Raw genomic sequence first — 12,541 nt, forward strand, 5'->3', positions numbered from 1 at the left:
GGGAGCCGCTTTCAAGGACCTGGGCTCCTTCCGGCTCCTCCCGCGTGAGTAACAGTACCGGGAATCCAGCCTGTGCCAGTCGGGGTGCGAGCAGAGACTAGAGCCCCCGGAGGACGCACACGGATGTGTGTAAAGGGCTACAGTACAGGGATTTGACCTCAGGCAGGTGTCAGTGGCCTGTACAAAGCTGACGCTGGGGCTGGGAGCCCACAGCGGGAGGCAGCCGGGGAAGAGAGACGGGGAGGGTGAGTCCGAATCCGCAGGCACAAGCCGGAGTCCGTGAGGACGGACAGAAGCCGCATCCCGCCTGGGGGAGCCGAGCACGCACACCTGGCCCAGGGACCGAGCCCAGGAGCCGGAGGAGGGGGGCCCGGGGAAGGGGGGCCAACTGCCGAGCTTCACTTCTGCTCCCCCAGGCCTCCCACGGAGTCTCTCTGGGACCCCCAGGCCCCCTCCCCAGAGACACCCAGGGAAAGTGGCTCCGGGAGCTCCTGCTGCCCGGGCCCCAAGTGCCCACACGGCCATCCCCTCCGTGTCACGTGGCCCCGGCCGGAGGGACTTCTCCGTGGGAGGGGCGCGGGGAGAGGCCATCTGGAAAACCCAGGGTGGCCAGTTCTGGGGGTGGTGCTCGGAGGGAAAGGGTCGAGTCTCTTACTGGAGGGACATGGGCGTCAAGGGCCCTCCCGGAACGGATCTGTGGGCGGAGGCCGTGCCTCTAACCCAGCTTCCCCGAACCTCTGAGCCTCCTGGGCTGTGTCCGGGGAGGCGGGAGAGGGTGTGGGACCGACAGTTCCCCCAAAACCCTGTGTCTGTGAGGTGGGGGTTGAGACAACCAGCCGGCAAGGACTGAACCCAGGTCCTGGGTGGCCTAGGGCCCCCTCAGCCCTGCCCCAACCCCCTTCCCCTCTCTTCCTCTTCCCCTCCCCCCTACCTTTCCCATTCCCCCTCCCTCTCTCCTCCCTCCCTCTCTCCTCCCCCTCCCCTCTCCCCTCCTCCCATTTCCCCTTCCCTCCCCGTCTTTCTCCTCCTCCCCTCCCTCCCCCCTGCTCCTCATCTTCGGACTGTCCAGTTTCCTGCTTAATTGAACACGCTCAGGTTTACCTCCCCCGCACGTGTGTGCACATGTGTGTACAAATCACTCCAACACTACTGCACTTTTCAGGTTTCCAAAGGGGCCCGGCCCCGGCCGGGGAGAAGAAATTCTGTGGGTCTAGGCAGATTTCTTGATTACGAGCAAAGCCACAAACCCGCAAACTCCTTCCCAAGCCCACAGAAAGGGGCAGAGCACATGCAGAAAAGCCCAGGGATCCTCACAAGGACTCTCTCACTGAAGAGCGCCTGGGGCAGCCGGGGACAGGCCCTCCCCCCTCCCCCCCTCCCCCAGCCCCTCGGCACCGGCTGCCCTGGGCCCTGGACCCCCAGAAAGAAGTCCAAGGCCTGCCCGATTAGGGGAGAGCTGGGCTCCCAGATGCATGAGATCACCTTCCAAGGAAAAGCTGGAGTAAAGGGCCTGATTAGAGCGTTCCCAACTAGAAAAGACACCAGCTCATTAAAGCAGAAAGAACGGATTGGTTCCAGAAATGAGTGGTTCTCATCAGCCAAGGCAGGAAGCAGGGCTCCCCGTGTTTTCTGGGTAAAGGGAGGCAAGAGGAGGGGAGACCTTCACGGACTTCCTCTCAATGCTAGAACACCCCGATCCCCATGGAGCCCGTTAGCCCTTCCAGCCGGAAAAGGGGGAGGGGGCTGGAGGGGCTCTGGAACCTTCTTATTTCAAGCCAGCTGTGGGTGGATCACTCAGGTACCTGAGCAAGCTCCCCGACTCTAGGACCTTCAGTCTTAGCAATCTCTATGGGAAGCAGGTGCGTGCGCGCAGCAGGATGGCGTGGGCAAGCGGTGCCCCCCGGGCCCAGGCCTCCAGAACTTCTGCTTCTCCCACACCGAGACGCTGTGACGCTGGCTGAGTGCAGGCCTCGCCTGGGAAACTCACCCCCAATGGCCGGATGTTCCCACGTGCTTTCCCCCTTTGAAACTTTTTTTTTTTTTTAATGTTTATTTACTTTTGAGAGAGAGACAGACAGACAGAATCTAAAGCAGGCTCCGGACTCTGAGCTGTCAGCACAGAGCCCGATGTGGGGCTCAAACTCATGACCCTTGAGATCATGACCTGAGCCGATGTCGGAGGCTTCGCTGACTCAGCCGCCCAGGCGCCCCTGCCCCCTTTGAAAATTTAACACTTTGACGTTGAGACCGCTCCCCACGTAGACCAGGAGTGCTCGAGGGCACGAGGGAGCCAAAGCCAGCTGCACAGAGATGCAAAACTGTGTGTGTTTTCCAGCGCGTGCAATCTGTGCACAGACCTGGAGCCTTAGACCAACACGCACTAATGATCTCACAGGTAGACCAGGAGTCCGAGGACGCACCGGGTTCTGCCCTCAGGACTGTTGTCACAATGTTGGTTGGGCCAAGCTCTTTCCTGGACAGTCTAGGGAACAACCCACTTCCGAGCCCGTTCGGGTTATTGGCAGAATAACTGTGCAGCCGGGAGGCTGAGGTCCGCATTTCCTTGCTGGTTGCTGGCTCTCTGGCAAGAGGCTGCCCGCATTCCTTGTCCTATGCCCTCTATCTTTGGAGCCAGCAGCGCAGTCATTGTCCTGCTTTCCATCCCTCTGGCTTCCTCTTCTGAACCCAACCGGAGAAACTCTGCTTTTATAGGACTCGTGAGGGGCACCCCGGTGGCTCAGTCGGTCAAGCGTCCGACTTCGGCTCAGGTCACCATCTCGCGGTCCGTGAGTTCGAGCCCGGCGTCGGGCTCTGTGCTGACAGCTCGGAGCCTGGAGCCTGCTTCGGATTCTGTCTCTCTCTCTCTCTCTCTCTCTCTCTCAAAAATAAACATTAAAAAAAAATTAAAGGGCTCATGATAGTAGGTTAAGCCCATCCAGATCATCTCCCCCTTGCCATGTAACATGGGAGTCATACCAGGGGGTGATGGTCTTAGCAGCCGTGTTAAAACTTTGTCTTCCGCACTAATCAAGAAAAGCCCTCAGAACAAGAGGGACTGTGACAAGGCGGGGTGTCGAAGGCCCAGATGAGGCACGGAGGGCAGGAACCCTTTCAGATGTGGACCTGACCTCCCATTTATGCGCTAGTGATAGCTTTGGGGTTCCCCTGGGGCTTATTGCCTTCTTGGGGGGGTCAACGAATGGACTTGAGTCAGTCTGGGAATCTCCTGATATTTCTTGAAACTTTTACATACACGCATGTATGGATTTTTCATGAGTGAGGGATTGGGGGGGGGGCAGGAGAAATTCCCTACCTTTCGGTAGATTTTCCCAAGAATCTTAACAAGACTAGGAAGTACTTTTTTTTTTTATTAACAGTTTTATTGAGATAGAATTCCTATACCATAGAACTCATTCACTGAAAGTATACGTTTCAGTGGCTTCAGTCGTGGAGCCATCGACACAATTTCAGAACCTCTTCATCACTGCACCCCCAGAAAACCTCCATAGCCGTCAGCAATCTTTCCCATTTTCTCTCAAACCCCGGCACTCAGGAACTACTAATCTACTCTCTGGATCTCCTATTCTTGGCATTTTCTGAAAATGTTTATTTTGAAAGTAGATGAGGGGAGAGAGAGGGAGAGAGAGAATCCCAAGGAGGCTCCACACTGTCAGCGCAGAGCCCGGCACGGGGCTGGATCTCACGAACCATGAGATCGTGACCTGAGCTGAAATCAAGAGTCGGATGCTCAACCGACGGAGCCACCTGGGGGGCCCTATTCTGGGCCTTTCGTATAAGTGGAATCACTCTATTGCCTTTTGCTTCATTTACTTAGTATAATGTGTTCAAGGTTCGTCCACACCATAGGATGGGTCGGTACATCACTCCTTTTTATGGATGAATGATATTCCATTGTATAGACACAGCACGTTTTCATATCCAGCCATCAGTTGACAGACATTGGTATTGTTTCTCCTTTTTGGCTTTGTGAATAGTGCTGCTGGGAACATTCTTGTGCAAGGTTTTCTGGGGACATCGGTTTCCATCTCTCCTGGGTTACGTTCCTAGGAGACAAACTGTTGGTTCCATGCAGGAACTCTGTTTAACCTTTCTAGGAAGGGCTAAACTATTGGGAGCTACTGCATCTTGAGATACCGGGAGTGCTTTCGTATCAAGGAGTAATGGAAAATTAGCAAAAAGGAAGGCCAGCTGGCCAGGAAGAGTCAGAAGAAAACCCAGAATTTGGTGAAACAATGGCCCAGGACACAGTTGAAGATCAATGAATGAGATGTCCAATTACGTGCCATCCAGAATCCAAGGAAGGAGGCTGGACTGTGAGTTAGGGACCAGGAAGCCACCCTCCCCTACCCATAATTCACTTCACAGCCAGCCCAGGCAGCATCCGTGCTCCCACCCACCCTCCCCCCTCACACCCGGGCTTCTGTCAATCAACAGATAGCGGTGACATTGAGTGCCTCCTATGTGCCAAGCCCAGATAGAAGCGAAGGGGACAGATGGGGAAACAACTGATGTGGGTTCTACCTCTTGGAGCTTATGGTCTCTTGGGAGAGACATTAAACCAGTGGTTAGTCACACGACGGTGAGGAGGAAGAGGAACAACGAGAAGAAGGTTGTCCTAACACAACATGGGGACACCCTGGGTCTGGAAGGGCTGGGGTCACTGGACCAGAGACAGCGAGGACAGAAGATAGGCAGGGTGGGATCACGCTGGGGCTCATGGGGAGGTCTTTCCAAGGATCTTGTGTTTTAGTCTAGCCTGAAGGGCACGTAGAGGGTTTTATTAAAGAAACACAGTAAAGAATACGAGGCCAAAGACTGCGCTATGAGCAGAAGTTTTCTTGTTTTTTTTTGTTCTAGAGTGACAGGCTCAGAAACCCAGTTTGGCACCCAATCTAGGATCTGGGGAATGAGGTTTGGGCAAGGAGAGAAGGAATAGGTCTTTAAACCTGAAAAACAAAAACAAAACTCACAAACCATCTCTGTCCTGTGCCGGGAAGGCAAGTCTGGTGAGATCCGAGCTTCGTCAGGTGGGCACGGGGTCCTCACCATTTGATGGCAGGCAGGGCGCCCGGCCCAGAGTGACGGCTCACACGTCTCAGCGCACGCCAGACCTGCACTTCTGTGTGTGGTCTACACAGCATGTCAGATTTAAGCCGGGGAAGAGCATGGTCAGACTTGCCCTCGGAAAAGATGGCTCTACCGCCTGAGTGTGTAGAATGAACTGGATGGGGCACAAAAGGAGGGGGCCCAGGGGGGCCCGGGTGGCTCCGTCAGGTCATGAGCTCAGGGTCCGTGAGATCCAGCCCACATAGAGCTCTGTGCTGACAGCACGGAGGCTGCTTGGGATTCTCTCTCCCTCTCTCTCCGTCCCTCCCCTGCTCATGCGCTCACACACTCTCTATCGAAATAAATAAATACACTTAAAAAAAAAAAAAAGGTGGCTCGAGTGGCCACAGGAGACCATGTTACTAAGGGATAATTGTTTTTAACTCAAAATTTGTTAATGTTTTTATTTTTGAGACAGAAACAGAGCATGAGCAGGGGAGGGGCAGAGAGAGAGAGGGAGAGAGAATCCCAAGGACTTGCAGGGGAACAATAATGCGACAGATCCAAGTGGGGTGTTGTGGGTGGACCGGGGTGCGGAGGGTCCACAGATCTTCCCGGCTCCCGACAGCAGATCCTGGGACGCCTCAGGAAGCCTGGGGCTCTTCAGAATCCAGTTGGAAACTTTCTTGGCTTCAGTATTTTGAAGGCTCCTGCCTGCTTAGCATTGCACATTACCTGGGATCTCTGGGTTCCCAACTCTCGATTATTTATATACTATTTAAGTTCCATCTCCTGCTTGAATTTTTATTACTTACAACGTTAAGGATGCAATTTTGGGGGTGCCTGGGTGGCTCAGTCGGTTAAGTGTCCGACTTCGGCTCAGGTCACGGTCTCACGGTCCGTGAGTTCGAGCCCCGCATCGGGCTCTGTGCTGACAGCTCCGAGCCTGGAGCCTGCTTCGGATTCTGTGTCTCCCTCTCTCTCTGCTCCTCCCCTGTTTGCATTCTGAACCTCTTTCAAAAATAAACATTTAAGAAATTTTTTTAAAAGGATGCAATTTTTTTTTTCAACGTTTATTTATTTTTGGGACAGAGAGAGACAGAGCATGAATGGGCGAGGGGCAGAGAGAGAGAGGGAGACACAGAATCGGAAACAGGCTCCAGACTCTGAGCCATCAGCCCAGAGCCTGACGCGGGGCTCAAACTCACGGACCACGAGATCGTGACCTGGCTGAAGTCGGACGCTTAACCGACTGTGCCACCCAGGCGCCCCTAAAGGATGCAATTTTTAAGAGGCAATCTAGTAGCATCGTGGTTTTAAATGCAGACTCATAAACTCTGAGCGCCATGACCTCGAGCATGTTTCTTAATCTCTCTGTGCCTCTGTTTCCCCATCTGTAAAACGGAGAGCCTCGCAAGCAGCTCATAGGATTGCTATGACAACCTATGCTATGCTATGCTATGACATATGCAATTATGCTATGACATAATTGACATAAATCAATTAATGTACGTACATCGTATTACGTACCTGGGACACAGGAAGTCTGGAATACCTTCTGTCATTGTGATTCCGGCGATTGAAAGAATTCACGAGCCATCATTCTGTTTCACTCTGTTCCAGAGGAGCCTGGAGGTTGGGACCAGGATGCCTGTCTCCATCAACACTGTGGTCCTTAACTAACGAGCGAGCGTCAGGAGTGAACACACAGATGGGAAGATTCGGCCGCGTCAACAAATAGCAAGGGTGAGAACTTCCAGCATCGTTGCCATCGTGTGCACGTTGAGTGCCTGCAGTCCCCTCCAAGTGTGGGTCTGAGGCACCAGAGAGGGGATGCTGGAGACAGTGATCACCCACCTCCCCATGCTGCCCCAGCCCTGCTGGGGGAAGGAATCGCTGAAAACGTGAAGGTAACTCCTAGTGGCCTCTTCCTTCTTGAGACACAGCAGGAGTGATGAAGACAGAGGGTAAGGGTGGTATTTATGCCAAGTTTTGGCCCATCCTTTTCTCCTTCCCCACAATTTTTTCCTGCATGTGCCCTCCAGGATCCCCTCTGCCTCTTAGAGACAGCAAGCTGAGGACTGGTTAGTGGACGGTCCACACAGTGCCCCTCCTCATGGGAGGTACCAGCAGAGTTTAAAATACTCCTTCTAATAATCATTATAGGTACAAAGCTTGTGTAGCACTTGCAAAGAGTAGGCTTTGATACTCTGCTCTACAAAGAGGTGGAGCTAATTCCCTTCCCCTTGAGTGTGGGCTGGGCTTCCCAGCTCGCTTGGGAAGAAAGGAATATGGCGGGAGTAAGGGTTTCTGCCATCCAAGAGTAGGTCATAAAAAGCACTGTGGTTTCCTCCTTTCTCTCTCTCTGGGTTCCATTCAGTCTGTGGAGAAGCCAGCTGCCATGTCACAAGGACACTCAAGCGACCCTGGTGGGGAAGTCTACACGGCGAACAAAGTCCTCCCCCACCAATAACCATGTGAGTAGATCTCGGAAGTGGGTCCTCCCACCTTAGATGAGCCATCAGATGCCTGTAGCCTTGGTCAATATCTTGACTACACTTCATGATACACCCGGGGCCAGAATCACGCAGTTAAGCTGCTCTAGATTTCGGATCCTCAGAAATCATATTATTGGGGATTGGTTTTTTTGTTTTTCTTTTGTCGTGATCTCACTTTCTCAGCCCTTTCTTGGCTGACAGCCAGTCTAAAGCAGCCACCCCATCACTCTCTACTATCCAAATCCCATATACTCTTTCATACCACCTATGACTACTTAACTTTCCTCTTTGTTCATGGTTTTTAGCTAGCTCCACTGTAATTTAAGTTCCATGAGAGCAGGAATAGGTTTTGGCGTATTCAGAGGTGTGTGAGCATTATTGGCAGCCGTGCCTGGTACACAGTAGGTACTCATTAAGTGTTTGGGGGGTGAATCAAACGAATGAAAGGTATATTCTTTCACGGAAGGATCTGTGTTGATCTTCGCATCTCCACGATTCTGAACGCAGTAGCTGGAGCGTGATCAGAGCTCAGTTAACATTCCAGGACAAAAATAACTTTGTAAGACAGTAACGAAGTGAAAAATGAATAGTGGTGATCCCCGAACCCCTCATAAAATACGTGTGATATTCTTTTACGCCCCTAAGTCTGAGGTAACGTATTCCCTAGACCTACCGCAGATAACTATGACGAAGAACTAGTTTTCTTTTTCTTTTTTTTTTCCTACTCACTTGAAAACAGGTTGCGGACATCGTGACCCTTCGGGCCCAGATACTTTAGCGTGTTTTTCTAAGAACAGTAACACTGGAAAATTTTATTTCAGTTTATTAGGATTTATGACACCCATTGTATTTGCCACGGCAGCACATACACTAAAAATAGGAATTATCGCACCCATGAATTCGATATGGGTTAATATCTAATATACAGTTGATGAATTTCTCCAACTATCCCAATGGCTCCCGGCATCATTTAGAGCAAAAGACAAAGTCCTCACGGAGGCCATGAGGCACCACCAAGGTGCATTGGCTGTTCCCTGTGTGTCCAATTTGCTCTCATCTCCTTCAAGTCTTGGCTCAGATGGCTCCTCCTCTAGGGGGTTGACCATGACTACCCGTTCTTGAACTTCAGTCCCCCCACCCCCACCCCCTGGCTCTCCCATCCCCTTGCCCTGTAGATGTTTCTACACAAAGTATCCTCTTGGAACCTCTTCGATTCTGAGTAGTATGTGTCTCCCCTATTAGCATGAGAGCCCTGGGAGGTCAAGGGCTGTGGTCTGTGTTCTCTGCAACGTTCTACCGCCTAGAACGGCGCCTGGAGCAAACATCAGCGGCTGGTTGCAGGCTGGGCGCGAGCCTAGAGATGTGCCTCCCACCGGCTCTGGCAAAGGGGACCTTGGGTGGTGTAATGATAATGGGCCACGCGCCATCTCTGCTGGAGAACTTGGCCACATTTCGGGGAGACCCGGACAGGATGAGGGCGAGCCCTGCTAGCCAGAGAGGGACTGAGGGATGACGGTATTTGCTGGACTCTTATCCCTGGCACCACGATGTTCTGCCTCACATCCTGTATCTCAGAACATCCCTCTTACCCCGGAACATTTTTATACTCCCCTTTAAGAAAGAGTTAATAGGGGCACGTGAGTGGCTCAGTCCGTTAAGCCTCTAACTTCAGCTCAGGTCATGATCCCACAGTTTGTGAGTTCAAGCCCCACGTCGGGCTCTGCGCTTGGAACCTGGAGTCTGCTTCAGATTCTGTGTCTCCTTCTCTCTCTGCCCCTCCCGCCCCCCCCAAATAAATACACATTTAAAAAAAGAGTTAATAGTACTAATAATCACTGGCATGTCATAATAAATGCACCCCGTGTAACAGTCATGATGCCAAACCCTTTAAACCTGGTGTCTCTAATGTAATCCTCTTAATAATCCTGCCAGGCGGGTTTTATCGTAAATCTCATTTTCTGGACAAAGATGATTCAGAGGTTTAGCTGACTTTTAAAATTCGTATTTAATTTACTGAAATTACAATTCAAAACATCTAGCTCTCTTCCTTAAGCTCCGGCTTACAAATCTTATTCTATTTATGCCCAACATATTTTAACTCTCACTTCTAAAAGGAGTTTGAACGTTTGATTCCAGTGACCAAGTTAAACTCCCGTAAACATTTTAAATTGCAGGCAAACATCTATTGTGTTCGGTTTCCTCTTAGTGTACTTTAATGGTGTGACAAGACAAAATCTGTCCAAGTATTTAAATTCACATTATTCACCCAATAAATTAAACTCAAATCAATAAATTTGAGTTCTCAGAAATGTTCCAATACTATGTATAAGTTTAAGAAATTCTCAGTTTAAAATTCTAAAGCCAGAGGTGCCTGGGTGGCTCAGTCGGTTAAGCATCCAACTCTTGGTTTCGGCTCAGGTCATGATCTCGGGGTTCGTGAGTTCGGGCCCCATGTCGGGCTCGGTGCTGACAGCTCAGGGCCTGGAGCCTGCGTCTGACTCTGTGTCTCCCTCTCTCTCTGCTCCTCCCCCACTCGTGCTCTGTCTCTCTCTCTCTCTCTCTCTCTCTCAAAAATTAACATTAAAAAAATGTTTTTAACAACAAAGAAATAAAAATAAAAAAAGAGGGGCGCCTGGGTGGCGCAGTCGGTTAAGCGTCCGACTTCAGCCAGGTCACGATCTCGCGGTCCGTGAGTTCGAGCCCCGCGTCGGGCTCTGGGCTGATGGCTCGGAGCCTGGAGCCTGTTTCCGATTCTGTGTCTCCCTCTCTCTCTGCCCCTCCCCCGTTCATGCTCTGTCTCTCTCTGTCCCAAAAATAAATTAAAAACGTTGAAAAAAAATTTAAAAAAAAAAAAATAAAAAAAGATTAGTCAGGTCATTTCTAAAGCTAAAGATCTCTGAGCCAGATGGAATCCAGCATTCTTCCCTACTTGACGGCCGCTGTGGACCAGGCAAGGCTTAGAGATATTAAACTGATGTGTGATTGAATCATGGTTCAGGAATCAACTGTTTTTCCACCGAGTGGTGGAAATTCAGGCATCCGCCAACAACGGGAGGGGACTTGGGGAGGCCGGGAGGGGACTTGGGGAGGCTGCCAGTTTCTTCCCAGGTCTGTGACATCACGCCCCATTCTTCTACCACCTGGGAGGTCAGCCAGCAATTAGGGCAGGAAATGGGGAGACTTCCGTCAAGAATCCTGTGTTGCCTTCTCTCCTGCCCTAAAGGGTAAAGGTCACCCGGGTGTGACCAGAAGACAGAAGCAGCAGACAGAGGTCCCTCCCGAGGCAGCACAGAGGCGCCCAAACACCTGTTTATTGATCTCCTTTCGAGTTCCATTAAGCCCAGGTAGGCTGATAGGGCGGATGGATTGTTCCCATTTTTCATTCATCCAACAAGTATTCATCGCGCGTGTATTTCGGGCGAGGCGTTGCCTTCAAGGAGCTCACGGTCCCCAGCGGAAAGCAGTGGCCGGAGCTGGGGCCGAATGTAATCTATGTCACCGGAGGCTGGGGAGGGAGGGTCATCTCCCTCTGGTGGAAAGAGATCAGAGCTGGCTTCGTGAAGGAGGGGACATGCGATATTCGGCTGTGTTTGCTGGGCACCTACTATATGCCCGAGGGGCTTGGGGACGAACGAGAAAGAGCTAAGCAAGGTACTGCAGGTTACGAGGGGCTAATGTTCACTGAACGCTTCCGTCCCGCTGACCCTGTTCTAAGGGCTTTACCCAGACTGACCTGTGTAGTCCTCCCTGCCCTCTGTGAGGCAGGAAACCCTCGACGCCCCCATTTTGCGGGTCAGGAGACTGATTTCGCTTGCCTGTGGCTGCACAGCAGTCCCCTCCCGTCCGAAATGTAATGGCTTCGCACAGCAACCGTTGTATCTTACTGTTTATTCGGCGGGTCAGGAACTCAGGGCTCAGCGGGGACAGCTCATCTCTGCTCCACTGGGTGGCACGGCATCGCGTCCGCCACATTCACAGCGCTGGTCAGCGACTGGCGCAGAGCCAGCCCGGGTTCGAGGGGAAGGGATTCGGTCGACAGGCAAGGAGCGGCAAAGTCATGTGGCAAAAGACACGCGGGATGGAAGGGATTGCTCTGGTCATCTTTGGAAACAATCTTACGCCAACGTGGGGTTTAAGTGACTTGCTCGACGTCCTACCGCTAATAAGCAGGCTGTGGCGGTCAGCGGGGTGCAGGTGAGACGTGCAGAAGCGTGGAGAAGCTTCGCGTACGACGGAGCCTGGAGCGTAACCGTTCAGGTCGTCGCTTGACGAGAATGAGGCAAAAACGCTAGGCCGCGGATGACCTTGAGTGCCAGGCTAAGCTGTCTGGACTTGACCGTGTAGGCAGTGGGAAGCTGCGAGAAGGTCCGGAGCGGAAGGACTTGTCCAGGACCGTGCCCTGGGGACACTGGGAGACCGGCGGGCCGGTGAATGCGGACACTGCCGGAGTGATGCTCTCTGATCTGACCCGGATAGCACAGGAGGGAAGAGAGGGGCGGGTGTGTATGCAGGAGACATCCGGGGTGGATCCCACCTAACCCTGCAACTTGGCATTTAACAGGTGAGGAAACCGTGACTCCGAGAGGTCAACGCTCCGGGATGTCCTAGCAAAGCCACCGGCAAAGGCAGAGGGTAAGAGGCCCGTGGGTGAAAGTGTAAGCGGAGGGTGGGGGCCCGGGGTCCGGGTCTCATGACCCCTAATGCATTCAAGTGCAGTGGCAGCGTTCGCGGTGGGAAGCAGGGAGGTCGGGGCTCCGTTGACTTCAGTGTGGGACACGTGGCACCAGCCTGGCATGGCTGTCGGTCCAGTGCGCTGTCCAATGAGGGGGTGACTCGGCTTGAGTCAACAGAAAGAGCCCGCCCTGGGGGGTGGCAGGGTACCTTCTGTGCTGACAGCTCAGAGCCTGGAGCCTGCTTCAGATTCTGTGTCTCCCTCTCTCTCTCTGCCCCTCCCCGACTCGCTCGCTCGCTCTCTC

The 12,541-nt window shown here is 52.6% G+C and overlaps 1 long non-coding RNA gene across 1 annotated transcript; it reads left to right on the plus strand.

Moving 5' to 3' along the window:
- The first annotated feature begins 9 nt into the window (after positions 1-9).
- LOC124519504 (uncharacterized) lies at positions 10-10,869 on the plus strand. The gene is made up of 4 exons (XR_006964121.1): positions 10-44; positions 6,691-6,813; positions 7,448-7,544; positions 10,789-10,869. It is a non-coding gene; the product is annotated as an uncharacterized LOC124519504 (long non-coding RNA).
- Positions 10,870-12,541: the final 1,672 nt, after the last annotated feature.

The sequence above is a fragment of the Lynx rufus genome, unplaced genomic scaffold (assembly GCF_022079265.1).
Source record: "Lynx rufus isolate CCGP_SWC_20201006 ecotype Redwood Valley unplaced genomic scaffold, mLynRuf1.p SCAF_28, whole genome shotgun sequence".
In the NCBI taxonomy this organism is placed as follows: domain Eukaryota; kingdom Metazoa; phylum Chordata; class Mammalia; order Carnivora; family Felidae; genus Lynx; species Lynx rufus.